At 46.6% G+C, this 27,724-nt stretch overlaps 1 long non-coding RNA gene across 1 annotated transcript in view; it reads right to left on the bottom strand.

Moving 5' to 3' along the window:
* LOC140216333 (uncharacterized) overlaps nt 1–25,346 on the bottom strand; it is a 199,747-nt gene extending 174,401 nt beyond the window's left edge. Inside the window, exons 1-2 of the long non-coding RNA XR_011892979.1 lie at nt 24,772–25,346; nt 22,981–23,074 (exon numbers count right to left, since the gene is read on the bottom strand). This is a non-coding gene — a long non-coding RNA (uncharacterized lncRNA). The remainder of the gene's footprint in view (nt 1–22,980; nt 23,075–24,771) is intronic.
* Between the last annotated feature and the right edge of the window lie 2,378 nt (nt 25,347–27,724).

The raw sequence follows: 27,724 nt of genomic DNA, 5'->3' as shown, positions 1-27,724 counted from the left end.
ATCTTCTGCAGGAGAATGACATAAGAGAAACTGAAGGCTGGAGAACTGCAAAGGCGTTGTAAGAAAGTGGGGCGTTTCTGTCGCGCTTGCAGAAACGTTATGCGGAGTTTACTGGCAACCAGAGATACTGGACTGCATGTTTTTTTTTTCAGTGTCCACCTGCCTTTTTTACGCTTTCCATATTGTAGCTGGTGTTTGCGACGACAGTGCACTTGCAATATCCACTTCGCGTCGGATAGGCGCATCATTTGTCTAAATTTTCTACTCGTGTTTTCTTTCTGCCTTTCCCTCAGATCTATATCTTGTTTTATTGTAATATCAATTATACGGGCACTCTAAGCCTTTTACTGCCATCGCCGGCGGCGTCGCCGTGGTGCTGGGTATAAAGTGCAAGGGCGATAGCATCGTCGCCGTGCGCCGTATACTGCATGTGCAAGTGAAAGCGTGCGATGGTGAGCCGACGATATTGGCTCAATCTCGCGCGCGCAAGTGAGGAAAGCGGGATGAAGCGCGCCCTATTCCGTCGCGCACAAGGCACCGGGGGGAGGGGACGGAGGGCGGGGCATCTACTCCGGCGGCAAATGCACATGACGCGGCCGCGCGGGCCTTATCGTGAAATCGATCTGCGATGGGGACAGAGCCTAGGTCCGCCTACGGCTCATAGCTTCGTGTGCACGACGTTCGCGCCGCTCAGTTAGCGTTGAAGCGACAGGTAGCTTGAAAGCTCACTTCGCTCGTTGCTGCTGCTGTCGCGCTTCCTAGTGCCAGCGTTTTGACAGTGAGTGTAGTGTCCGTGGTCATCGAGTGTGATGTGCTCGTGTTTGCCTGGCGCGCGTGACACCATGCTTGTATAATTAGTAGTAAGCGAATGTTTAGAAGTTGACACAGCCGATAAAACTGCTACCCTTACTTCGTATAGCTGTGTACTAATTAGCTATTGCAATCGATACTGCGCCTTTAGGATGAAACTGCAGCTTTTTTCAAGCATAAATTAGATAAAAGGTTTATGCTAGGTGTACAACTCGATTACGCTACATAAGATTTCTTGCAAAATATTGGATTTTGAAAGAAACATCGTAAAACAATCTCCATAGACCCCTTGATAAACTATGTAGCTTCCAGAAAGTAGTATCCCGTGGCAACAGTAAACATCAGCCATGGGGGGGAACTCACGATAGTTTCGTGCCAGAATTTCGGAACGGGCACTTAAGACTGCTTTCCTAAGTTAATCCGAAAGCATTGTGGTGAAATTCTTTTTCTAGCGAACCTTGGATTGGCTCAAAAGTAGCGTTCTCGTAGTGGCGAAAAAAACAACAACAAAAAAAGACAGGCGTTCCCAGAGAATAGCTTCGAGAAATGGCGCCTTCATGAGTCGACAGTTGCGCCGGCAACGAGCGTGAGCCACTAGCAACCATTCCAGCTGCATAGGCACGCGCACACGCCACGCGCGCAAGCAATCGGAGCCGTTTCGTTTCCAACGGGGAGGGAAAGGTCAGGAATGGGTTTCATTCGCGCTGCGCCGGCTTCGTTTCCGTTCAGTTCAGCATCGGAAAACGGATGGCGCAGCCACGCGTTGTGCGTTCCTCCAAGGAACAGGCAGTGATCGACGAACAGCGGCGAGATCTCGTCCGTGAAAGGCCTCGCCGTCGGCGCACCGATCCAGCCGTTAAAGCCGCCGCCGAGCCCCGGCAATCCAACAGCAACGAGAAAATCCCGAGCTGAGGGATCGGGCGGGAGGCCGAAGCCGTCCGGCAACGCTACCTGCGGGCTAGCCTACCATGACGAAGGTCAGGTGCACGCAGAGCAAGCTTCGCTCACATCCGTTTTCCGGTAGGGGAAGGGTTGGTGAATTTTTTTTCCACGCCTCCTTTTCCACGCAAGCTCTCGCCTGCGTCTTAACTTTGCCTCGGTAAGGCCAAATCAAAATGCGTCAAGCGCCTCAACGCGCTCATTTTCCCGCGAGGAGTACACAACTCGGATGACCACTCAGCGGCGTTCAGCTCGACATTAACGCTTCCTTTGCGATAACAACTATATGGACACTTCAGGCACATTATTCCCGTCGTCGTCACATCTTCCTTATATTTTTGCACATTTTGCCGTCTGCATCGCCATGATATTCCGTATAAAGTCTAAGGAAAATAATATCGTCACAGCGAACCTTATGTTGCATCTGCTGGTGGAAATGTGTGAGCGTGAGCCGGCGATTGCTGCTCAATCTCGCACGCGCAAGGGAGCAAAGCGGAGAGGAAGCTCGCCGTTTGTCGTCGCCAGCAACATCAGCTGTCACGCGAAAAGTTTATCTTGAATCTGCATAAAAATGCGCAATTCGCGAAGTTAAGACATTTAATCGTTATAGAGTGTAAATGCTGATGATTCGCAACTTCATAAGCGATAACAAACAACTGAAAAAGAAGGAACTCAGTGCCCACCCATTCTGTGAAGAAGGATGAACAGTGAAGCTGTGTATGTGGGCCCGTTAATGGCGAACTGCACCTCCGCTGCAGGTCGACCCGGCATTGTACTCTCTTCGGGATCGGCCCACATATGGAAAGTGCTTAACGCCTGCGTCACCTTCCCCGAGCGTCGGCCTGGTATCGCACTATATTCAGAATATTTTTCCACGCGCGGACACGATGGTGGAGAAAGTAGCCCTTAACAGCTTCGCTGTAAAAAAAAAAAGAATGTTTAATGCATAAGCATTCTTTGGTGCGTACCTCGGCAATTTGGTTAGCAAGATCATGTACCTAACGGGAAAAGCGTGACGCTTTACCCATAGGGATGCGTAAGGCTCCATAGAAAATGCATGGGGAAGCTATTCATACTCAAGCTGGCCCTCCCCCAAAATTCAAGTTGTCCCCCATGCATCGGGACCAAGTTCTTGAAATTTGAGGGTGGGCCAACTTGAAAATTTCGGGTAGAGTGACTGAAAATTGGGAAACAAAAGAAAAAGCTAATTAACATCCGAGGCAAGGAATGCTTACGCATTAGCAGGCAATTCTCAGAATTACAGTATAAGTTTTACTTAGACTGCTTACGTTTACTTCAATTCATAGTGCCAGTACAGCTACAAGTCTTACACTTCGTGTAGTAGTCTAACATGCTGGTATCGCATTCATTGCTTCACCCTTATGGTGAAGCGGTGAGCGTTTTGGCTGCACGAAAGCTTTTCTTACTGTTTTATTTTCATTTTTCGTTGGGAAAAGTAATTTTTTGTAGCGCTCTTTCAACTTTACTCCTTCATGCCGCAGCCAAGGACACTCAGCTGCGCTTCGTAGCGCATCGCCGATCACACGTTGTTTGTTTTTGTTTGTTTGAGCAATTATTTGTTTTTAGCTTGTCAACACAGAGGTTATCATCCTATAGCACTCCGTTCGTCTTCCGGCAAAGTGAATTCTATAACTGAGAGAATGTGCTGCGCAGACAACCCAACTGATCTGCGCTTTCAGCGATGGCACCAGACGAGGAGAATGCTTCGAGCGCGTTGGTAGCCTAGCGTGTGTAACTTCCCAAGTTTTATCCTAAGGAGATACGCAAACAAAAAAATTACAAGAAGGCTTTTACTGCAAGAAATTTTACTTTAAGCAAACCTTTCTTTATCTAGTTCATTTGTTTTCCCTCTGCTGATGCCTCATATACCTACTCTGAGGGATCGGCAAAATATTTACGAAACCTTCGTCTTCTTCAACAACCTTCGTCGTCATTGCGGCAGCTAGGTTAAACAATTGCGGTGCACATCAATCATGTCCTACGCGCCGCGTAAGTGGAGAATCGGAACTGCCACGAATTACCAAAAGAATCGGTTTCCGAATCCGGCTTAGCATGGGGCGCGTAATGGCCTTGTTAACCGATGCAGATTTGGCCACGATAGGTTAACCGTGCACAAGTTCGACGACGAGTGTGAATTTCTTCTCGGTACATGCTTGGCTTTCCCTAATGAATGAATCACTATGTAGGTCACCACAACTACACCGACGAAATCTCAAACATTAACAGCCTGAAATTTTAATTTGATGCTTTGTTCCAAGGCTCTGCGGTAATTCAGTTTCTTTAGCGAATCCTGTGTTCTCGCAAGCTTCTGTGGCCTGCTGTGCAATGACTAACACTCGCTGCCATGCGCCACCGACACATAATATGCATTCATGGCGTGAACAAAAATATATGTCTGACGGGAGTCGTATTAGGTCTACTCGAGCACATAGCGTAGGTAAATAATTAGGTATGAATTCTTGGGTTTTGGGCAGCAAATCCACAATATAATTATAAAGCACGCCATAGTGAGGAGCTACGGAACGATTTTGACCACCTGGAGTTCCTTTACATGAGCCTAAATTTAAATACACCGTGTATTGTTTTTTATTTCGCACCCATTTAACTCAGGCTCCTGTAGTCGGGATCGAACCCTCGACCACAGAAGCGCGACACCGTTGCCACTAAGTTACCGAGGCGGGTGGAACGCAAGTATTCACGCAGCATCACAACAGCGAGAATGTTAGGTCTTTTACTGAAACTTAAATGAAATTTGAGTTTCTTTCCAGTTTTAGGAAGGTAAAAAGGAGATACCACAACAAAAGCGACGCCAGAACAGTTTTCTGAGCTTGTACCAAAGCTCCGGAGAATTCTGATGTTGGAAGCAGCGTTAGCTGCATGAGGGAGACGAACATGCAAAACATGTTGAATCATCTTCCATAGGCAAATCATCGTTTCGTCAATGTCCTCCTCTTTTTTCCTTATTATTCTTAGATCTTAATCAAACCCATATTTAATTTCTTTTACGCTTTACTTTACTTCGTTGTATGTTGATGTCTTGTGATTCTAACACAAATCTATCCGTTCGGTTACACTTCTTGCAGATTGTGTATTGTGGTTAATGGTTCGGGCCATGCAACAAGTCTTGTAGAACCACTCGTCAAACGAAACAAAACTTTTATTTGAATAGACCAACCAGGCAGTAAAATACGAGTAAATTTTTTCCTCTGTCACATCGGAACTTCTCCACGACATCACACCGACTATTATTAATGCGTTCCAGTGCTTCGAGTATTTTATTCTTCAACACGCGCGACATTATTATAGCATTTGAGAGAACTGCCTTGCCCTTATTGCATGTCATTTCTTTCCCGTTTATTATTCAACTCCAACCTACAACCGCCCTTCTAAGAGTTTGCACGCCTTCTCGTCCACCGAGGGCAGTTCGCTCTGTCTGTATTGTCGTTTTCTTCCTTGCGCGATTCTCTGCATTCCCGGCAAAAGTCGCAAATCTTGGTTAGGAACAGAAGAGACATTTCTACGACCTTACGACACCGCAGCAAGCATTCGTTTCAATCAGTTCCTTCTCGCCCCAAGTAGTAAACCACGATAGTCCTATACACTGTGGGAACGTAGCTGTATATCAAAACGAAGCACACAGGCAGAGAATGATGTGCTCGGCTCATTGTCCTAAGCTCACAAGCCGTGAGGCTCTGTAAAGAACGGAAGGTAATAACGGGAAGACATGCTTGCAAGAACCAGAGAATCAAACAGAGGCGTCTCTGTGGACGGAAAACTAAGAGTCGTCAGTTACATTTGGCTGTTTTGCAACGCCAGTATTCGCTCGTTCATGTGTAGTATTGTAAGGACCTATACTATAAAACGGTGCAGTGTCACTTGGCATTCGGAAACCATCACATTCTTTGTGGCTGTCACCGAACGTTTATCATATTTTTCTTGACTTCCTTTCTTTTATTCCCCACATGTCACACTAGCCTATGGCTATATTTAAAAATTTAATTATCGGGTTTTGCGCGCCGAAACCACTTTCTGATTATGAGGGGGACTCCGGACATTTGTACCACTTGGGTTTCTTTAACGCGCACGTAAATTTAAGTACCCGGGTGTTTTCGCATTTCGCCCCCATCTAAATGCAGCCGCCGTGGCTGAGATTTGATCCCGCCACTTCATTCTTAGCAGCCCAACACCATAGCCACTAAGTAACCATGGCGGGCTAAGGCTATTCTGCATTGTAACGCTACGTAAACGCAACCCTGAAAGCAAAAAAAAAAAAAGAAAGCGATAGGGTCAGACGAACAGCAGCATTTAACTTGTCAGCAAGGTGTCTATTACACTTCAGTGCTCGTTCTACAAAGTTGAGAAAAAAAATGGGAATAGCTTTTTCTTTCCTGGACCGTGCTGACATCAAGTCGCACTTTAAAGTGAAGCGTTCTTTGCCTCTTTTCCGTACTTTTCGGGAGCTGCTGTTATGGTCTTGCCACCCGTGCCGCTGGGTTCCTTGCAACACCACCAGATGACGCTCGCCTCCGCGCATCCCCTAGAAGTGGTAGGCGCTTAGATGATAGCCTGTTCGTGCTTACCCAGTGCACAGAAATAGCTAAGGCGCAAAATAGACCTCTGTATTTAGCCTTCCTGGACGTAAGCGGTGCCTACGACAACGTGACCGGGGAACTCATGTGGAGGAGGAGCAGGAGGAGGAAGTAAACTTTATTGCTCTAGAAAGAGTAATTCAGCGGTCAGGCCGGATGTCTTCATCTTCGGTCATGATTCGGTATCGGTCATGAGGTAATTGATTTCCTACAGGAAACATATCGATGAAATAATGTTGAAATAACATGAGAAGGAATTAAGAGTACCACAACTGTCGAGGTACACAAAGGATTAAGGCAATGTTGTCCTCTATCACCGCTGCTGTTCATGCTTTATATGATAAGTATGGAAAGAAGGCTACAAGGAAGCAATCTAGGGCACAATCTGTCGTACAGATTAGGCGGAAAGGTTGTTGAGCAACGGCTACCGGGTTTAATGTATGCGGACGATATTGTACTGTTGGGAGATAGCCAGGAAGATTTGCAAGCTCTGGTTAATTATTGTGGAGACGAAGGAGACAGTCTACGTTTCAGTTTTAGCGCAGCTAAGTCCGGTGGGACGTTTTTCAACGATACAACTCATCAGGAGCTTACAATATAACGCCATGAGATATCCCGAGTGGCCGAATACAAATATCTCGGGGTATGGATAAACAAAGGGCAGATGTACATGGAAAAGCACGAACAGTCTCTCATAGCAAAAGGGCGAATAGATGCCGGGATAATGAAACATAGGGCATTGTGGGGGTACAACAGGTATGAAGTACTGAGAGGTATTTGTAAAGGAATAATGGTGCCGGGGCTTACTTTCGGGAATGCGGTCCTGTGCTTAAGGGCAGAAGTTCAGTCGAGACTAGAAGTAAATCAGAGACCTGTTGGAATATTAGCACTAGGTGCCCACGGGAAAACCACAAACGAGGCAGTACAGGAGGATATGGGCTGGGCATGGTTCTAAGCACGGGAAGCTCAGAGTAAAACCTTATACGAAAAATGCCTGAGGAAATTGGACGATAACAGGTGGGTAGCTAAGGTATTCAAATACCTATACAGAAAGAGCGTTGACTCACAATGGCGGAAAAGAACTAGGAAGCTAACTAGTAAGTATGCCAGACACGAAGACGGAGAAAGACAGAGCATTAAACGACAGATTTAAAACGCGGAAGGTAAAAATTGGATAAATTCGATGGAAAAGAAGCATAGTGTTCAACTATATCGATATTGGAAACAGCAGATCAGGAAGGAAACGTTTTATGATAACTTAAGAGACAATGACCTACTCTTTGAAGCTAGGTCAGGATGTCCTAGAAGGCGGAGCTATAAAAAGAAATTTTACGAAGAAGACACATGTACTGTGTGTGGTAAATATGTAGAAACAATAGAACAACTAATACTAAAATGTGATGGTATCCATCCCTATGTCGATGCGGGCACAGTCACGCTTCCTGAGACCCTAGGGTTTAGAGATGACAATAGTCTTGTGAATAAATATGCGGTGGAAATTAGCAAAAAGCGATGGGAAGATTGGTGACTCAAAAGCAGAGAGGTTACATAAGGTTAAAAATTAGGAATAAGTATTTAAAGAAAATGCCGAATTTTAATAACTTACAACACAGTTAAACAAAAATAAAAAGCTGAGCATGGCGGCAACTACCATATATCACCCGGTTTCAAAGGGGACGCTCCTACCTTCCATCCATCCATTCATCCCTGAAGAATGATAATGTGTGTGGCAGATGGATGTTTTTTTCACGACAGATTTTTCACGATAGATTTGTACTAATTACTCAGTTATCTTGGAGGATTCGTACTAATGCCTGTACTATCGCTAAACATGAGTACTTATAGAACGCACGCGTCTTAACAGTGCTGGAAAAGCACTTTAAAGAGACACCATCAGCAGACCAAAAAAGAAAAGGCGCAGTTTCATTTGAAAGACAGAACATCGGCAGCAATAAGGTCTCGTAGATGCACGTGTTTATTTATTTGTTGTTTTTTTCCCCTCTGGAGATGTGTTTGCTCGCACGAGCGGGAAAGCAAGCTTAAAACTAGGCGGGAGTTGAATACCCATGTGTTGAGCTATTGATCACGGATACTGTCTCATGTTTCGGCCAAACAGTTAGACGAATGCTGTACATGGCTACCTTGTGAATTTGTTTTGCATCTTTGCTTTCTTGACACCCATAATTCATCACCTTATTTCGTAAAAAGCCTGACAGCAGTCCTGGTCATTTTTGTTGGCTCAAGTCAACAAGCATATTCATTGGTCCCTTTGGTTGGGCTCTGGCAGGGTGTAGGAAACCATCGCGGGGCTCCCCAATGGAGTTCGTGTCACACGTATCTGGAGACCAGGTCTTAGTAAGTGATGAAATTAGCAGTTCAGTAATGTGTAAGTTCCCCAAGTAACTAAACGCCAAAAAACTGAATAAAAAAAAATGTCCACGGATCTTCTGTGTGCGCGCATCACCTCTCCGGTGTGGAAGTAGCGAATATATTTACGCGAAAATAGCAAGGTATTAAACAACAATACTAGATTTATCGACTGTACAAATTGCAGAAAACATTCACTTACTAATTAAACTAACGAGCATGGTGTTACGTATGCACATGGAAACATGAACAGATCGCATTCGATGACCGCGAACACTCCCCATCACAACACTTGCATGATGAACACCAACAGCGGGTAGCGAAAACTTCGCGCTGCCTTTCGCTTCGACGCATCCCCGAAGTTTGAGATTACACAACCTCCAACACTAAGCGCGCGGGAAGACAGCGCACATGAAGCCACCAGCTATATCAGCCTAGCCCAGCTTTACATCCCGCGCAGATTACCTTAAATATAGGATGCGCGAGCCGCTTATGCGCTCAGCCGCGCCAGGGGCAACGACGGCTAGACTAGAGGATAAAATGCGCGCTCGCCTACTACCTCATGCGCTTCCTCTGCGCGTGGTTGATGCCTAACCTCCAACATTAGGTACGCGAGCAGACGGCGATCATCAAGCCACCATCCTACTCGCCTCACCCTCGCACACTTTCCCTCGCACTCACGCATACGGCATGCAGGGGTCTTACGCGGAACATCACGGCAACGCCGACGGCGAATATTCGCATCGAGTGCCCATATAATAAATATTGCAAACGCAAGGCGAACACACAGAGAGCAATAAACAGTAACCAGATACCTAAATCATTAGGAGTGCACAAGGTAGGAATAGATCTTTGCGCAGAAAATGCACTCATAGCTTGTGAAGCGCAGTGAATGTATTGGAGGAACAAAAGTGAACAGCAAATTTTCATTGTCGTTGCAGCGCAGTTCATTACAAAGAGCCGGACTGTGACGTTTCCTTACGATACGAAAGAAAAAGCAAAGAGTAATAGAGAAAATAGAATATTCATGAATCAGCACGAGGGTGTGCGCATGTCTAGTGGGAAAATCTTCAATACTCGCTTCTTGAGAAGCTAAATAGTGCTCAACTATGCGAACAATGGTAAGCAGGTTTACGGGGACAAACATAAGCTTCGCAGCTTTGTACAAACGCGTCTATGTTGGTGTGATTTCACTTCTGGTAGGTTGTTTGCTTCCGATAGAGCAGATAGAATTGCCTTAAGAGCTGCGAAAAGCACTGGCAAAATCAGTTGCGTCATCGATGCGGTGGTATGGTCGCTATGAACTGGCGTTACCTCTGCAGTAGATGCGTAAGGCATTCCGTTGCCTTCCTTGTGTTCCAGATAAGAAACAGTGCAGGTGCAGAAGATTTTGACAAAGGTTCAGAACCAAAAGTTCCCTGTTGAAGCCAGAGGGGAGGTATAATATGTTTAACTTGCTATTGAATTAATTTAATTTAAAGTGATAGCTTCCGTTTTGCTTTGTCGCTAGTGCCGCATGACGTCGCATAGTGTGCATGTTATATCTGCAATAAATCAAGTCGATATCATTCGCAGTGACAGCGCTGCCTTAGAAGCATCAAAAAGACACAAGTAGCTAATGTGAAAATTATTTACAACAATATTCCCTTGTTTGACTAACCAGTCTCGCTTCCCACTGCACTGTTCGTCATGACGTGAATTAAGTTAAGGCCAAGGAAGTAATTTCTTTGAAATCAACATTTTCTTTTTGCAGGTAATATTGTAATAGCACACAATTAGCATGCTTGCAGCCCTTTCAAATAGCTGTGTTTGTGAAGGCGCGCACTGTTACGTTTCGCCTACAACGCGCGGTAATGCCGGCGCGGATGCAACGGACGCCGGGGCTTCGTTCAAAGCGGCGGACATTTTGGCCCGTTCGACGCCGCCGCAACGCCTCCCCGCCAAGCGTGTCCAGGCGTGTTTCAGTGCCACGTGTCTTCGTGTGTGCGTGTGTGTGTGTGTGCCCCGCTTGTCAAAGCGCGGCAGCCGGGGAGCGGAGCTCCCCAAGTGAGGGTTGGCGATGCGTCACTACACTCGGTTCAGCAGGTCTCTCGGCTCGACCGTGCGCGCCGTCGTGGGCTCATGCTCCGCCGTCCCGTGACCTTCATCCCGTGACCTTCAACCCGTGACCTTCCCTTTTGGACCGCGACGCCGAGAGTATAAGAGCAGCTGCCCCCGGACGCCAGGAGAGAGGCTCCGATTTGTACTGTTGAGTTACGTGCTCTCCCGTCTCTCCACTTCGGTCGACCTGACCGGCCGCTCTTTTGCTATGTTAGAATAAACAAGTTGTTCTGTTACCAGTCTCCTCTTGCTTTGCCGGGACCTTCGGATGCTTCCAGTGCCCCAGGCCGCCAGGCCAACGCTACCCTTGGGGCTTGCGACCCATTGGCAATAACGGGCGTCAGCACCGAGACCCCAACAACTCGTGCCAGCGGTGCGATTCCAACATCTGGTTGCCAGCGGTGAGATCGCGACAACGGAGGCCAGCAGCGAAGAGATGCGGTTGACTGTATGCTGAGCAGCTCAACGACCATCCGGGAGCAGTGCAACGAGCCCTGTGTGATGACTGGTTGCCTGCAGCGGAACGACTGCGCTGAAGTCTTGGCTGCAAGGTTTGGTGAGTGCGGGACTTTCTTCTTCTGAGTTTTGCCAGGCTTTTGTTAGTGTTAGAAACAGAGCTGGTAATTGTGGTTGTCGTTGCTACCGGGTTAGTTTGCGGCAAGACAATAGTAGGCAGTAGAGAAAGCAGCATTCAGAGCAGCCATGGATTTGAAGTCGTTGCGCAAACCGAAATTGCTGGAGCTTGCGAGAGAGTTGGGTCTGGATGTCTCAGACAAACTCAGAAAACCAGAACTGCTAAGGGCTATTCTTGAGTTAGAAGCTGAGGATGACGAGCTGTCGGAATGCCTTGAGACCATTGAGGAGAGGGAGACGGCAAAAAGACAGGAGCGCGAACTTAAAGAACAAAAAGAGAAAGAAAAAGAAGAGCGCGACCGTCAACACGCGTTGGAAATGAAGCGTCTCGAGTTAGAGATGGAACGCGCTCGTAATGGAAGTCAGGCACACGGTGCAGGAGAACGAGTATTGTTCAAAATGACTGACCTGATGCGGCCGTTTAAGCTTGGAGAGGACATTGGTTTGTTCCTGGTTAACTTTGAGCGAACGTGCGAGAAGCAGGGGTTCTCTCGGGAAACGTGGCCACAGCGCTTGCTCACTTTGCTACCCGGCGAGGCGGCCGACGTAGTCGCTCGCTTGGAGAGAGAGGAGGCAGAGGATTTCGACAAAGTGAAATCGAGACTGCTAAAAAAGTACCGGCTGTCAGCGGAGGCGTTCCGTCGGAAGTTTCGGGAAAATGAGAAAGGCAAGAGTGAGTCATATACAGAGTTTGCGTACAGGCTTATGTCAAACATGCAGGAGTGGCTCAAAGAAGAGAAAGCGTTTGGTGACCACGAGAAAGTTCTGCAGTGTTTCGGGCTAGAACAGTTTTATAGTCGGTTACCTGAGAACGTGCGGTACTGGGTCTTGGATAGGCCAGACGTTAGTACGGTGGCTAGAGCCGCTGAGTTAGCCGAGGAGTTTGTGACGCGTCGGGCTCGCGGAGCTAAGGACGGTCAAAAGGGTGAATTTGGCTCCAAGTTTGAGAGGCCGAAGTTCACACCCATGAGAGCAAAGGGGGATACACGTAGTGCGGATGCGAGTGAAAGCAGTCCGACCGAACGTAAGGAGACGGCGGCAACCGAAGCCGAACGCAGAAAGCGGTTCGAGACGAGGCAAGCGCGCGTTTGTTATACGTGCCAGAAGCCGGGTCACTTTTCGGCGCAGTGTCCAGAAACAAAAACACAAGTCGTGTTTTTGTCTATATGCAGCACTGACGAGAACATGAAGCTTCTCGAGCCTTACATGCGAGACCTCCTCGTGAACGGGAAAGAGTGCCGAGTGCTTCGCGATTCCGCAGCTACAATGGATGTAGTTCACCCCTCTTACGTAGAACCCGATATGTTCACGGGCGAGTGCGCATGGATCAAGCAAGCAGTGGAAGCTCATAGCGTGTGTCTGCCGGTAGCAAAAGTGCTTATTGAAGGACCTTTCGGAGCACTTGAGACGGAGGCCGCAGTGTCATCTATGCTGCCCCCCCAGTACCCGTACCTATTTTCGAACAGGTCCGATCACCTCCTGCGCGAGAAGGGGCTTTTGTTTGGTGAGGCTAGCGTTCAGGCCTTAACCAGATCGAAGGTTCGGGAGCTCGCTGCAAAGGCGGTAGTTGCGGGGCCGACGTTGTTGAACGATGAAAAAGGGTCAGAGGCGCATCAAGCTGGTATTCAGGGCACGCCCGAACGGGATAAAATTGAGCCTGTAGCGTTAAAGGCACCAGATACTGGAGAGGAAATTCCCGATGCGGGAAAGTTAGAAGAGCTTCCGGTCGAGCTTCCGGGACTAGGCTCAGTGACGAACAGGAAAGACACCGATCAAGTCATTAGTGACTTAATAAGTAAAGCATCGCTGTCGCCTGAGCAGAAAACCGAACTACATCAGCTCTTACAAGAGTTTCAAGGTCTGTTCTCTGAGAGGCCTGGTAGGACTTCTGTCCTTACTCATGACATAGAACTTACCTCCCCAGAGCCAGTACGATCCAAGGCGTACCGGGTGTCACCCCGCCAGAGCGATATTATGGAGGCTGAGGTAAAGAAAATGCTACAGCTCGGTGTTATTGAAGCGGGTGAGAGTGATTATACCTCCCCTTTGATTTTAGTTGAGGTACCGGGCAAGGAACCTCGTCCTTGCGTCGACTACCGCAGGCTTAATTCCATCACTAAGGATCAAATTTATCCGATCCCTAACATCGAGGAGCGCCTTGAGAGAGTGAGTAGCGCTCAGTTTATTTCCACCCTAGATCTTGTCAGGGGTTATTGGCAGGTTCCACTTACAGAAGAGGCTAGTAGGTATGCGGCGTTCATTTCACCGATGGGGACATTCCGTCCTAAAGTTTTGAGTTTTGGTTTGAAGAACGCGCCATACTGCTTTTCAAGCCTCATGGATAAAGTGTTGCGGGGACAGCAAGAATTCGCTTTACCGTATCTAGACGACGTAGCGATATTCTCCGCATCCTGGCCGGAGCATATGGCCCACTTGCGGGCAGTGCTAACCCGCCTGCGCGATGCGGGCTTGACAGTCAAGGCTCCCAAGTGCCAGTTAGCACAGGCCGAGGTTGTCTACCTCGGACACGTGATTGGTCGGGGTCATCGCCGCCCCTCTGAAATAAAGGTGGCCGCTGTGCGAGACTTCCCGCAACCGCGCACGAAGACCGATATTCGGTCGTTCTTAGGTGTCGCCGGCTACTATCAGAGGTACATCCCCAGGTACTCTGATATCGCGGCTCCCTTGACGGATGCTCTAAGAAAGACAGAGCCGCAAACAGTCGTCTGGGATGAGACGAAGGAAAGAGCTTTTAGCGCCCTAAAGAGCGCCCTAATAAGCCAGCCTGTGCTACGATCGCCCGACTACACAAAAGGGTTCGTTGTTCAGTGTGATGCTAGTGAGCGAGGCATGGGCGTTGTACTGTGCCAACGGGAAAATGGAGAAGTAGAACACCGCGTCCTGTATGCTAGTCGTAAGCTGACCAGTCGTGAGCAGGCGTATAGCGCCACCGAGAAAGAGTGTGCGTGTATCGTGTGGGCCGTTCAGAAATTGTCAGGTTACCTAGCCGGCTCGAGGTTTATCATTGAAACGGATCACTGCCCTCTCCAATGGCTGCAGACCATCTCTCCCAAAAATGGCCGCCTCCTGCGCTGGAGCCTCGCTTTGCAACAATATTCCTTTGAGGTGCGTTACAAAAAGGGGAGTCTCAACGGTAACGCCGATGGCTTAAGTCGAAGCCCCTAACGTGGGAATCAGCCTCAAAATTGCTTGTTACTGATGTTTTTCTTCCTGAGGCAGGATTTTTAACCTATTGCTTTTGTGTAGTGTTTCAAAGTGATGATGTGCTTTTTAGTGCAATGTTTCCGATTTGTGGACGCGTCCTGAGTGCTGCTAAACTACTGTAAGGAACTAGGCAGCAGTATAAAAGGGGAAAGAGCCTGGCAGGGCTTAGTGAGGGTTGTGCCGTGCTTGCTGACTGAGCGGTTGACTTTCGGCGTAGTTCTAACGCTTGCCGGAAACGAGAACAAAAATGTCAACTCTCCCGAAGTCACTTTGCAGTGTCCTGTGTGCACCTGAACGTGAGAACGAGGACTTCTCTGTGCGCTGCGCTCAAGAAACGCCAAAGGACGCCCGACTACGGTTATGAGTATCATCGAGCGACATCCCTCCGGACAGCGGATGCAGTCCCCTGACCATCGGGATCTCCTTCCCCCGGCGGGGCGGTCTGTTACGTTTCGCCTACAACGCGCGGTAATGCCGGCGCGGATGCAACGGACGCCGGGGCTTCGTTCAAAGCGGCGGACATTTTGGCCCGTTCGACGCCGCCGCAACGCCTCCCCGCCAAGCGTGTCCAGGCGTGTTTCAGTGCCACGTGTCTTCGTGTGTGCGTGTGTGTGTGTGTGCCCCGCTTGTCAAAGCGCGGCAGCCGGGGAGCGGAGCTCCCCAAGTGAGGGTTGGCGATGCGTCACTACACTCGGTTCAGCAGGTCTCTCGGCTCGACCGTGCGCGCCGTCGTGGGCTCATGCTCCGCCGTCCCGTGACCTTCATCCCGTGACCTTCAACCCGTGACCTTCCCTTTTGGACCGCGACGCCGAGAGTATAAGAGCAGCTGCCCCCGGACGCCAGGAGAGAGGCTCCGATTTGTACTGTTGAGTTACGTGCTCTCCCGTCTCTCCACTTCGGTCGACCTGACCGGCCGCTCTTTTGCTATGTTAGAATAAACAAGTTGTTCTGTTACCAGTCTCCTCTTGCTTTGCCGGGACCTTCGGATATTTCCAGTGCCCCAGGCCGCCAGGCCAACGCTACCCTTGGGGCTTGCGACCCATTGGCAATAACGGGCGTCAGCACCGAGACCCCAACAACTCGTGCCAGCGGTGCGATTCTAACAGCACGTTCACCGCTCCGTAAAGACGTTTGTCAGGTTTTCTTCTCCACAACAATACTCTTTGAGTGGAGAAGCCCGCTTTAGTCATTCCCTCCTGCGTACATAAATACTCAAACCGATTACACCGTGCAACACAGCTCAAAAGTTTCAACTGAGCGCACACGATAGTACGGAGGGGCAAACATTGATAACACGCGTACTGCGTGACACACCTTGCGAATGAAGAAGCGAGCAAAGAAAAAAAGGAAACGAGAAAAGAACCCAGATGACATCTTGAGTTAGCGCGAATAAGCAAACACCGCTTAGAAGCACACAGTCGCCTCCTGCGTTAGCGTCTACAAACACGGAGCACTTCCAGACAAGAACGAACTCGCGGGGCATTAGTCAGCTCATAACGTCGTTCTCTGTTAAGGCTACTGTTCCCGAGAGCAGCGAAGCGCGCAGTAGCCTCGTAACTTGCTACTTGCGGAGCGAGCTCCTCGGCTAATTTCGCCATCCTCGGCGAGGAAACAGAGACGACTAAGAGCCGCTCATTCCCAAGTGGCAGGCGTAATTATTTGTTTGCGCGAGCGTTACACTGCGTTTTTATTTTGGTTAATGTGGTAGGCATCTAGGCTCGTACATCTGTCCTTATGTTCGGCCTGTGTCTGTGCTCGCCCTGTGCTATTCAACACGAAGCTCTCTTGATTAATACTCGCTGCCGTTACGCCACCACGCACACAAGTGATTCATCGTGCATGAAAGCCGCCACTGGCATAAACGCAGTAGGGCAGAGGACGTCTGCAGGCAAGTTATTGCGAAAGAAAATATCAAATGCTTGTTGTGATCGCGTATAGCTGGTCGAGTATCTCGGATCTTGCCTGGTGCTGAACAGGCGGCACGATCAACACGGCTGTAATTATGAAAAGAAGTGAGGAAACGACGGAAAGAACGGAATGATGCATTGAGAACCAGCCTTCCAGATTCTCTTCAATAGACAGCTGCAACGCTTCGTAGATGCAATGCATAGAACACTGACTCATTCAGTCAAGTTATCCTGAAGGTCTGGGCCAAAATGTTGCTTATTTCGATGCATTTTTTGCAAGCCATTATGTGACAAAAAAAAAAAAAGAAAACGAGGAGTGTTCGAATAGTGAAATTGCCGAATCAAATCGAATATGAATATTCAAGAAAAACGACCTCCGAATATCTAACGGAATATGGAATAGCATATTTTTTTTATTTACTTCGCAAAGTGAAATGTGAATCTTGCTGAGTACCTCTGGTAAAATGAGGCTTGTCTGTACACATTATTTCACACATGCATCTAATACTCTCAGAACTTCGACGTGCACACAACTGAGAAGCTTGCAAACGAGAAACAACTGCTTCCAGTTATCCGGGTCACCTTGGCAATGACGGTAACGAGACACATTAATATCCTGTCATTAGATACACGTAGAGTGTTGTGTTCGTTGTAGGATAGAAGTGTTGTCCTACAGCAATACACATTATTTTGATAGGATGGGAAAATGGTGAGATTGTTCAAAAACTAAGTCTGTGCATTAAGTTCACTTTTCCAGTTCCTAATGACTTCTTACTTGAGTAGCTGTAAATTGCGTAGAGCCTCGTACGGTCACTCAGGAACTCAGGAGCTAGTGCCAATGTGCAGCAACTGCAGCTCTCCTGCCTCAGAATTGTTCAAAACACTCGTCACCTTTATCGTCCTCCCTCACTCAAGACTCCAATAAGTGTCCTCCCTTCAACATTCGAGAGAAACGAATATGTACAACATGGAATGACGAATTCTCGTGTCAAATGCGATTAAATAGCGAGGGTTGTTCTGTTCGCATTAGAAATTTTGAATATTCGCGCACAAAGAAGATGCAAGGGAAAACGTGTCCAGCTCTGGATCCTACCAAAAATGCAACAAGTATTAGCGATCTCGTTACGCCAGAACCTGAACTTGAAGTGTTGCAATGTCATGCGGCCGTCTTAAGGCCTGGCCACTGTATGCGCGCGAAAGACTGACAATGACAGATACCTTGAGACATTTACACAATGGACCACTGTCGAAGGACCTCTTGCTAGGCGCATGGGCACAGAGTTGGCAGACGACAGAGATAATGCGTGCTCTTTCACGTTTCCTAGGGGACACGGGCCCGGACTCACGCCTGTGATACCAGTTGTGTAATGTGTCCTTCACCTCGTTCCTCCCATTATCATCCCCCATTGTGACCCTTTTTCTTCCCCTCTTCCCCTCTTCCCCTTCCCTTACGTAGAGTAGCAGGCCAGATGCTCCATTATCCGGCCGATCTCTCTACATTTTCCAGTCATTAAAATACTTCTTCAATAAATGACCAGATTCTTTCTAGTGAAACGAAGGCATGGGGGGTGGGGGGTGGAGCTTTAGGAGAACACATAAAGGGAACAGAGAACTTAAGCTGACCAACTTTAAGGGCGCTACTGTTACTTTTATCGCCCGCGCAAACGATTGTCCCGGTAGTCAGGGAGAGACAGACACACATGGCGTTGTGTTCTTGTGTATCATTGTAACTCGGCCTTGTCCGTGAGCCTTGTTCACTTCACTGAATACTTCTGCCGGAAAGGGAGAAGCGTCGACGGAAGTAGCCACTGTGCTTGAGTTACGCCCGTCTTCAATGATTGAGGCATAATTTTGTTGTCGAGGCCCTTAGACGCCCGCTCCCTCAACTGTGCGAGAATAAATTGATTATTCGTTCTCTCCCATAGAAACTCTCGTGTAGTGAATATTAAACTGGTATTCTCAAAAGAAACCTTTCAACGTGTATTGGAGGTTGTTACTATAATGGCAACACGGGTGCAAGGACACTGACGACACCTCGTTTCTAAGCCGACAAAACGTCTACAAAAGTGGGTCCGTTTGACGTACCATCTACAATGACCATGTCTGTCACTGAGGCAGAATGTATTGTTAGCGGTGTCTTTGATTCTGCTGTGCTTTCTACGGCGCACGTGATCTGTCTGTACTGTTTCATTGATTATTCTCTCTATCCTTTCCTTACGTGGGAGACAATATCCCTGTCTTTTTTTTCTTCCCTCCATTTCTTAGTAGTGCAATTCATTGTCCTTGAAAGTAACAACCGATTGCCGAAACCGCAAGAACTGCGTTACTCGGAGCTCTCACGAAATATGAAGCAATAAAGTTTTCTATATGACATCAATAAAGAGCCCCAAAAAAAAAGAAAGACAGACATCGCACGAGAGGAAAGGGTAAACACAGGGCTTTGTTTCGTGTCCTGTCTCTTTCTTTTTGCGCTCTTTAATCATTTCATATATGCACCAGCTAAGCCCTCTGAAAGTAAGGCTGCTTTCTACAGCTGCACCGCGGACAGTCTTTGTAAAAACACGATACAAACTGGACGAAGATGGAACGAAAAGCCGCTATATTCTCGCTTTAGTTATAACGAAATGCCACTTCAGTTGTGTGTGCTTGGCTGCCAGTGTGTGGAAGTAAAGAAAAAAAAAAACATTCTGAACTTTGATTTATATTTAGTTTATGTAGCTGTAAGAGACGTGGCTCTTGATAAGCCGCACACCCATGAGGTAAAAGTAGCTTAAGCTTGTCGTTGGCTAGCTGTTCTAGGTGATTACTTGCACTTTGTACGAAGGCTTCCCGGGCAAGTAATACTCAACACATGAGCGAAAAAGCAGAGACTCCTGCAAAACGTGACAGCCTTTAAAAAAATGTAAAAGTGGGCTTCCTGACAACGCTTTCTGCAGCCACCACGTCAGGTCGCGCGAACACGCCCTTCAATCAGCGGGCAACCCTTGCCCTTATGGTAGTCTAGCACGAATGGGGCTAATGCATAGCCTTTACGATCATGGTAGTCAGCGTGTGGAACTGCAGCAGGCGCACTTCTTATGGCTGCTGCAGTCGTTCGTTGTATGTCTTTTTTCTTTCTGTTTCTCTATCTGCTCTGTGCAGAAGCCTGCCGACATGGAAGATGCTTTATTAATAAGTGGCCGCTTTCCACGACAGGGCCGCCTACAAACCGGGGCCATCTCTAGAGCACACCCAGCAGCTGTCGCAGTTCGTCATTCCCAGCGTAAATAAGGTCGCAGCAGCTGCAGCGGCAATAAGGCAACAGCAGCAGTCGCAAAACGAGAACCCTAATTCACAGAGCCATTTGCACGCAAAAATGGTGGATGATTGCAGGGTTACTGACTGCCCAAATTACTTTGTTTCATTCACTTACCATTGAAATATTACATACAGCGCAGTGTAATGTCCCACACATGTTTCACTTATCTTGAGGGATGCATTACCCGTTTCCGAAATTCTTTGTCACACGAAATTTCCGAACCTGAGTTTTTTTCTTCATCCACGGCTCATCTCGTTTTTTTTTTTTCTTCTCTGCTTGAGAAGTAACCTGGCGCGGTGGTCCAGTGGCTGTGGCCTTGCGCTGCTGAGTTAGATCTCGTATGTTCTATCCGAATGTCGGCCGTCGCATTTAGAGGAAAGCGGAATGCAAAAACACTTGTGCATACTGTATTCGGCGCACGTTAAAGAACCCTAGGTGGTCAAAATTAACTATGTGCTTTATAATGAGTTGTCGTTTTATCACGTAAAGCCCCAGAATGCTTTTTTTTTTTGCTTGAGCCCTGAGAAAAACAATGAAAAGGCATGAGATATGTTCCGTGCGAGCACAGGGTATCACTTTGGTAGCTCTATCTGAACTAGTTTTCTGCTGCCAGGAAGTTCGCGAATCTCCGCGCTTGTGCAAAGCGCTTTTTGATATCCTCGAGCCGAGAGTGTGAAATGCCTCGCGATTCTCCCATTGTCTTGGACCTAGCAGGGCAGAGAGCACGCACAAACGAAAACGACGGGGGAAAAAAGGCCAACAACGGTTCCTTACATGCTATGATTTCATGTTCTGCGACAGCTGCGTTCTCGCTTAGTAAAGATCACCATCTTATTTTTGCATGTTTGCTTTCTCCTCAAATAACTTCGCTCACCCGCTACGGGCGAGTCGATAAGAAGCCACTGGCTAAAGGATTGTTTGGTTGGTCAATAAAATGCGTGAGGTGGTATAGTCTATGAATATTAAATAAGAAACTTAAGGAAATTAAATACGGAATATATATTCTAAGCGATGGTTATAAATATTGCGATATTATAGAATGACACGTGGAATTTAGCTAAACAATTTGTTGCCTTAACTTCTTTGCACTGTACGCACTTTTACGGTGCTATAACGTAAGGCTGTTCTGATTTCATTCTTTGAATTTCTGCCACTAACACTCCACGATCGGCAAAAGCTTTTTTAGGGCCATCACCGCTTCGCCTGTCTGTCACACGACGTCGCGAAAACGTGAAAGCTCCCCATTTGACATGACGTGTACACATTGATTATACAAGATCAGGACGAACAAAATGAAAAATTATTAGTTCGAATTATACTTCTCTTTTTCCCCATCAAATCGGTTAAGGGCAACGCCCACTGCCCCTGCCTGTCATGCGACGAAAAGAAAAAAAAAATAAAAAACGCGAGAACTCACGCCGTCGAAGTGGCATGTGTACGTATAAAAGTGCATTGATACGCTGAACAAAAACGAAATTTTTTTCCGGAACAGCCGGAGGCTGGGCCCGTTCCGCAAGAAGTAAACAATGGATGGCCACCGATCACTCTCGCATGCACTGGTTACTAAGAGCTGTCCACCAAAATGTGCGTATAATAATTACGAAATTGCCGTACAGTGTAATGTTGCCAAGCCCTTTCGGCGCCCGTACGATATTGCTTTGCCAAATCTTCTTCGCTGAGAATCCGTTTTAGCGGCATTCTTAACATCTCGTGGCACGTCACCCGATTTTCGACCAGCAACCGCAAGCTAAGCAAGTGGAAGCCGACCAATCACAGACGCCAGCCCCGACATACTCGTCCGGTTGTCTACTTTCATTGCGCTAGCTCAGACCCACCGGCACCCTCTTCACTGCTTCGCGCTCCTCGCCTCTCGTCAGCTAATCAGATAAGAAAATCCTGTCAAGGTAGGCAATGCTATTTGCTTTCAAACCAAATAAGGGGATCTACCATAAACGAGGACAGCATTTATTGGGCTGTTCAAACAATGCTGCGGGTCACCGCTCAATGCTTGCGTCAGCAGTGAACTAAATTTGACGTCGTGAGATTGGAATAAAATCCGAATCCAATCGCTTTACTTTATACAGCCCTTGCTTTCTGTATGGCATGAAGCTGTAATGCGTTTTGTGCAATTCTAAATACATGGACAGAGATTAGCACTCTCAGGCTCGCCGCGTCTACGTTGTTTAGAATTATTTAGAACAAATATATAGCTTTATGAATCCTTATGTTCGCAGTGTTTGACCAAAGGCTTACGCTAACCTTATCTTTAGAGATGTTCAATCGAACATATTTGATTGAAATAATCCTGAAGCATATCTTACTTTTGTTTGTTTTCTATGTTGTTATGGTGAGACTACTTATTGGTTACAGCGTAATACGTTTACGTAAGTTGTAATAAAATGACTAAATTTTCTGTTTGAATAATTCAGTTGCACAACTTGCAGCGTGCGCCTATTCCGATACGTAGAGAGCGCGGTGCTTGAGATTACCTTTAAACATAAAGTTCTTTTACACCATTTTTAGGTTAAGTATTTGTGTAAATTAATGTTTTAGCCACACGTGGTGAGGCAGCTGCTATTTAAAGACTGCTTGCTGAATTTTCAGGCTCGGAAATGTTTTGATTGCCCTGACCCTCAACTCTGAGGTCCAAAATTCTTCTCTGACTAATGTCGCGAGCAAAATAAAGCAGTGTCACATTCGAGATCTCAGGGAATGTTTCTTTCTTTTTATTTTTCTTGCACATTTCAGTATCGCTACATTGGGCACATCGTGGCTGCGAGTACTGTGGGTCACTTACGTCACAAGCTATGTGGCGTAATTTTTGCGACGTCATTGATGGCATTGACGAGGTTGATGCTGAAATTCTTGTTTTCTACCAATCGCCTTATTCTGGGCTGCGTTTCGATTGATTTTGACGATTCTATTTGGAATACGTGCTATGTTTGAGGGTGATCATGCCAGATCATGTTGGCTGATCGTTGACCCGCACGCGTCGTTTGTGTCGTCGACACTGTTTTCAAAAGCAAAATATTCACGAAATCGCACGCCAACATTCCACCTTATTTTCGAGACCAATTTATAGTTGACTCACTCATTGCCATCCTTGTAGAGTAGTGCTTGTATCGGTGCAATAGTTCTTGCACTGGCCTCCGGAATATAGGCACAGATGCCACCACTTTGAGACCCTGCGTAAAAACATAATATCTTGCAGTAATTGCCCAGCATTGCTGCGTTTTTATTGGATGCATATGTTTGTCTGCCTCAATATTAGGTGCCTGTTCATGTTGTGCATTGCAGACACTACGTCTGTTTTCCATGTACTCATGCAAAAAAAAGAAAGAAGAAAGACTGTTAGCCCAATGGTTAGCATACCTGATACCCACTGCTGCAGTGTTGCTGTAGTATGAGAGGTTTTGAATCCCAGTGGTGCTGGAACTGGAGACAAAGTTTTTGCTTCGCGCTGTGGAAATGATAAAGCTGGGGATGGCGAAGGGGTCTGACAATGCCAAAAAGTCACGTCGACGACAACATTCGTTGTCAGCCTGACGGAATATATGGACAGGCAATGTAGACCAAGTTTCAAGACACAACTGCTTTCTTAGTAGAAAAAGCTGTGAAAAGCGTAGTTGAGAAAAAGATGGCAAACAAACAAGGAAAAAGATGAGAAATACTTAGTGCAGAAAACTAGAAAAGCAGTGATCCTTCAGAGCAACAGAAAATAGAATGGCTGTGATAGTCTGCACTATCGGCATACAGGTGTAGATGAGAGTGTGCACTGAAGGGAAAGCGCCGAAATTTTGGCGTGCTGTGGTTATGACGTCACATAAGTAATAATGTGGTGAGTGGACTGGTTAGCCTAGCCATGGACTACTCCGGGTTACACATGCACGCACACACAGACGCCATCAGCAGATACGGTACTCTTCGTCCGAAAAACTTAGAGACATAACGGTGCGGACTATTACTTGAGTTGATACGGTACTTTACGTGTCCGTCGTCTTCAGTCCTTTTCTGAGCGCGTCTTTCTCGCGAACATGAACGAAACAAGAAGTCATTCCGGCTAAGCTTCTTGCAAGAACACTGACTTTCCTTGTCTCTCTTATCTCCGCAGAAGTGTGTTGTGAGTACGTGAACACGACGTCGATAAATCGATGACCACACGAGATGGCCGGCTGCCAAAAAAGCTGGCCTCCGGAACCGGCCAGGTGCAAACCACCACGCTCCGTCCCACCTAAAGTGGGCTTCTCCTATTTTGGTTTTATTCGATCTGTGCCCTCAGAGTCGTTCACTGTGTTCCTGCAGTTTTTTCCCGAACTTCCTTTCCTGTACAAGTGTAGACTTGCTACCCAGGCCATCCGTCTTATGACTCAAACGCTTTTCTGTTGAACAACTGTATGCAGTTTTTTTCTTGCACTGGTAGTAGAACTCTCCTAAATTTCGGAGATAGGGAAGTTGCAGGCTTGCTCTACTCTCAGGTCTTGACAATCTAAAACGTAACAAAGATTAAAAAAAACGAGTACAGTGGAAAGCGCCTGGGCATTGCGCACAGAATAGATCAATGAATAAACACGTCGAATCATTGAAAGAAATAGCGAGGTTCAGCACTGCACTCGAACTCGACGAACTGTGTTCTAACAATACGCGGAGGCGACAACGCCCGACGACGCACGTGGGTTAACTGCTGCTGTGCAGCAGGAATGTCGCCTTTGCGTGAACGTCTTAGTGTGAACGGACGCGAAGCTATCGACAATTGTATGTGCTCGTGTTCCACGTCGAAATACAAAACGCCTATATATTTAACACGGGAGCGATGTAGGTGACTGTGGAGGGAAAATAATCAAGGGCACTTAGCTTTAAATAAATTTAGTTCAAGCGCTTTTACCTCAAGGAAGAACGCGAAATCGTGTAGCTTCTCAGACCTGAAAAAAAAAGAAAAAAAAATGTCATCTGGCTGAAACTTTCGGCAGGATTGAGCATTGAGCATTGCTCGTACATCAAAACAGGGCTCGATAGGCGACCCATACTGCCCATTGCGGAGTTCGCTTGCGCAGATCCCGGAGAGCAAGCTTCGCGGCGCAGCCGCGTGTTGACGTCCTTCACGTGAAAACATAAACACCATGTTCCGGCCACAGATTGATTATTCTTTACACACCTACAACGAAGTATGTCAACACATGCCATATCCATCAAAGCCATGATTGTTGCTTATGGTACTTAAATGGTTTCTGTGAAAAAAAAAATATTTGATTACCTCGCAACCTTAGGCTCATGTATTTAAGAAACAATGTAGAATGTAGTTCTTCGTGTGTGCTTTTTCGTGCAATTATAAGAAATAAAAAAGTTTAAATTTCGCAGAAATTGCAGCTATAAACACCATACCTAGAATCGTTCTATCCAATATTTGGAAAAATAAAAAGCAGTTTATGACAGTAAACATTCCTCGCCATATCAAACTATTTTCCTCCCGCTCGTCTCGAGTAAGTCTGTGATGGTAAACAATTTTGCTTTCGTCTATTGAACCTTCTTCTTTTACGCGTCTCGGAGAAATTTGTGATAACAAATAATACTTGCTATAACGTACTAGGTTCCCCCCGCCCTCCCCCTCCCCCCCCCCCCCCCATATTTTCGCATCTCAGGAAAAGTTTGGAACGGTAAACAACTCTTCCTTTAACGAAATGATTCTGCTCTAATCGTCTTAGTATCGAAAGCCCCGTGAAACCACAGATGTATTTACTGGGAGAAAGTGGACAAAGGCGAAGGAATGGGCGGAAAGCGGGGGGAGGGGGACACGAAATTTACTCTCGGCATTGCACTTCATTGTGCTTGCTTTTTGCGATGGATTGGCGAGCAAAGAAAGAGAACACGTGGACACTAATCCCATCGTCTCGCCAACCCGTACCGCCATTGTTACTCACCGCGAAGGCCAGTGCATCGCAGGAAAGATGTCCTGAGTGCTTCCCCAACGCTATGCGCTTTAGAAGCACTCTCAGGAAACTAAAACGGGGATCATCTCCTTCGATTGTTGCCAGAACCCTCTTATTCTGTGTACGGCCTTTAGTCAGAAACAAGTCTCAAAGGTTTCAAGTTATCTGCTCCTATACAGACTCGCATTCCGACGCCTTGTCTACGTGCCATATATATGCGGCGTAAAAATAAATTCTTGCTAGAAAGCTTTCACTATATTGTAGAAGCTAAGGAAGGGGGGAAATGTAGAGGTTTCAGTAGCCCTTCGTGATGACAGGTATCTACAGTGGCGAATAGTCGTCTAATAGCACAGCTAAGTGACAAGCGCTTACCTTTGCGCAGTATACGGATCACTATTAAAGGAAACATCTAATAAGCATTCGAACTCACGTACCCAGAACGCCTCTGCAGCCTGTAGGAAAAAAGGAGCGTGATGTGGGTCGTTCGGTAGACCTATAGTAGTAAAATAATTACTTCGGAGGCCCTCGCATCAAAAATGAGTCGCAATCAGCCCCGAAGTGCTAATTTCATGTTACCTTTAACGGTGGATGGTGAGCTTTGCGCGATGTACAGTTGGCCTGTGGGAATAGTTCTGCATAAGCGTGGCTTGGTGCTGGCCAGTATGCACACTTCTAGCAGTATTCAGCCTAAAATAAAAAAAAATGGACCTTTGGCGCAGCCTATAAAAACAGCCTGTTATGCTTTCACAATCCTTGTGCATTTGTAGATCTTTTACAATGAAGCCATTTTCCCATGCTACTTCTAAGAAAAAAAAAGGCTATTGTACACGCAAAACTGGATGGTACTACTGCCAAGTTAAAGCCGTGCATTTAATGGTCAATTTAAACATTCTATAGCTCCTCTTAGTATCTCACATTGCGCATATCGTCTAAAGAACGAAATACCCACGCTTTAATTATCCAGCCAGAATCAGCGTTCGTGATGGCTTTTGCCGCTCGTAATTAATATGCTCCTCGCGTTTGACACGTTGTGCGTTCATACTTGTGTTTTTTCTTTAAATTCAGATCAAACAATAATAGCAGTCACCGGTGTTCTTCTTTTAAGTGTATGAGCTGTGTTGTTGCCGAAATAAGCAGTATGGTGCAACATGAAATAGTGTAGGTCATGAAATTATTCATGAAAACTGGAACACTTTAAAATTTGTATAACTTATAGAAATAAAATACATCTATACATGTGCTGTTCATTGGCATGCTTTAAGCGCCCATTACCAAGCACCGTCTGAAACATTCTACACTGGACGTTTTATGAAGCGTAATTGAGGAAACGTTCTATAAAAAAATATTCAAAATATTTTAGTGATTTTGAGAACCTGTTTTTTTTTTAAAGTTCGCGCAAAGCATCGAACACAACAATATTAGTATTCGCTAGTATCTATTCCTGTTTTATAGGAGCAAAAAAACGGTGTTTTTCAATGAAATTTTATTTCAGTTTCTTGAACGTTGACCCAAAATCATGAAGGTGTGACTGCGAGCACTGTTGTATTGGTGCACACACCGAATCAATAAGGAAGGAGAGAGAGAGAAAGAATGAAGAGGAAAGGCAGGGAGGTTAACCAGATATGAGTTTCTGGTTTGCTACCCTACACTGGGGATGGGGGATAGGGGTTAGAAAGATGACAGAGAGAATTTCTCGAAGTTCATTGGCTGTCACGATCTCACATCACGTAAGATTTCAACTCCAGTCTGGTTTAAGAAGTAATGATTTTCGGCTGAGTAGGTTGCGCATTGCGAATTGGTTTCAAAGAGAGGGGGACACGCGAAGCGCTACAAACTCATTTATTTCAAAACAGCACATGCGCTAATTTAGAAGACATGGTATGGTATGGTATGCGCACTTTTCTTCAGGGA

Source organism: Dermacentor andersoni, chromosome 3 (assembly GCF_023375885.2).
Source record: "Dermacentor andersoni chromosome 3, qqDerAnde1_hic_scaffold, whole genome shotgun sequence".
Taxonomy (NCBI): Eukaryota; Metazoa; Arthropoda; class Arachnida; order Ixodida; family Ixodidae; genus Dermacentor; species Dermacentor andersoni.
This window is presented reverse-complemented; position numbering and strand designations above follow the sequence as displayed.